The sequence below is a fragment of the Citrus clementina genome, unplaced genomic scaffold, assembly GCF_000493195.1.
Source record: "Citrus clementina cultivar Clemenules unplaced genomic scaffold, Citrus_clementina_v1.0 scaffold_8, whole genome shotgun sequence".
Taxonomy (NCBI): Eukaryota; Viridiplantae; Streptophyta; class Magnoliopsida; order Sapindales; family Rutaceae; genus Citrus; species Citrus x clementina.
Genome location: NW_006262022.1, coordinates 11441239 through 11442986, shown reverse-complemented (window position 1 = coordinate 11442986; position 1748 = coordinate 11441239). Strand labels below are relative to the sequence as shown.

Below are 1748 nucleotides of genomic sequence, written 5' to 3'. Positions count from 1 at the left end.
TCAATTGATTGAACACTGATAAAGGAATAAGATTGATGTTAACCCCATATCACAAAGTGCCTTACCACTGTATTTAGTTCTTATAGAACAATGGATTGTAAATCTTCCTGTATCTTTAAACTTCTGAGGGATTTTGTTCTGGAGTATATGCCTACATTTTTGTGTTAGAGCAACTGTTTCAAACTCTCCAAGTCTTCTTTTCCTTGTCAAAATATCTTTCTAGAACTTCACATAATTTGACATTTATTTTAGAGCTTCTACAAAAGGAATATTGATATGTCGTAGCTTTAACACTTCTAAGAATTTGCTGAATTGTTTGTCTTATTTTTGTTTTTGGAATGTTTGTGGAAATTGTGGTGGATGTCTAAACTACTATACTGTAGCAGGCTGTACAGACTACTTCTCTTTTACCATGTTCTGAACTGATGTGGTTGGTACTGTCGCGTCTTCTCCCACAAGTGCTGGATCATTATTTTCTGTCGATGTAGTAGCTTGGCTATTCTCGTCAGTGTGCTAAAAAGTGGGAGGTTGTGGCTCTTCTTTATCTTGAGTTCCTTATTGTGTTGGAGTGGGTTCAACTCTTTTTTATGGCACTCTAACTGGAATATGAACATCCTTTCCAGATCTTAAATTAATCACCTTGTAAAGTTCTTTCCCTTCTATTCTTGGATCTTTTGTGTTGCTAGGTAAATTACCATAAGCTCTATTGCTCAACGCTGTAGCAAGCTGTTCAATTTAATTTTCTAAGTTTCTTAAGGTCACAGCTTGACTTTGAACAATTGTTTCATTCTTCACAATATACTCCTTAATCAAAGCTTCAAGACAATTGGGTTTATCATTGCTGGTGTTTCTTTACGCTCAATTTTGTTGGTGAAATCTGGTGGTTGAACAGGCCTGTTTTGTCCAACGGATATTGCAGCATATTGATTCTGATTACTCTATGAAAAGTTTGAGTGATGTTTCCATCCAAGGTTGTAAGAGTTTGAGTAAGAATTGTTCTGGTTTTGTCTGTTGAAGTTGCCCATATAGTTGACTGAGGTTGGATTCCCAGGACAATTATCAAACAAATGTCTTCTCCACAACAAATATAACATACTTCAACAATTTGATTGACAATTGCTGGAGCAGTAATCATGGCCTTTACTATATTTATTAATGAGGTTACTTGAGCTGATAATGTCGTCTGAGCATCTACATTGTGGACTCTTGCTGCTCCTCTTGTTGCCACTTATATAGTAGATGGCTATTGATAGTTGTTATTATTTATTCTATCCAAAATTTCATAAGCTTCATTATAAGAATTTGATAACAAGGCTCCATTTGCTGAAGTATCTACCATTAGTCTAGTGCTTAGATTGAGACTATTGTAGAAAGTCTCCAACCGTATACAGGAAAGAATATTGTGATGAAGACATTTCCTAAGTAACTTTTTGAATCTTTGTCACACATCATACAAGCTTTCATCTTCAAGTCAATGGAATAATGTGATCTCATTTATCAATTTTTAATTCTTGGTAGGTGGAAAGTACTTCATCATAAATCAGAAATTTGTCAGCCAAATCATTCCACGTAGTAATGGAATCTGGTGGTAGAGAGTTCAGTTATACTCTTGCTCGATCCCTTAGAGAAAATGGGAAATATCTTAGCCTCAATACTTCTTGTAATGCAACAATCTTGAAAGTATCACCTACTTCCAAAAACAACTTAAGGCGCAGATGAGGATCTTCTAATGAGAAACCATTGAATTG

The 1748-nt window shown here is 35.2% G+C and overlaps 1 non-coding gene across 1 annotated transcript; it reads left to right on the top strand.

Moving 5' to 3' along the window:
- Positions 1–1397: 1397 nt before the first annotated feature.
- On the top strand, positions 1398–1504 carry LOC112096506. Its single transcript, XR_002904409.1, has one exon. It is a non-coding gene; the product is annotated as a small nucleolar RNA R71 (small nucleolar RNA).
- Positions 1505–1748: the final 244 nt, after the last annotated feature.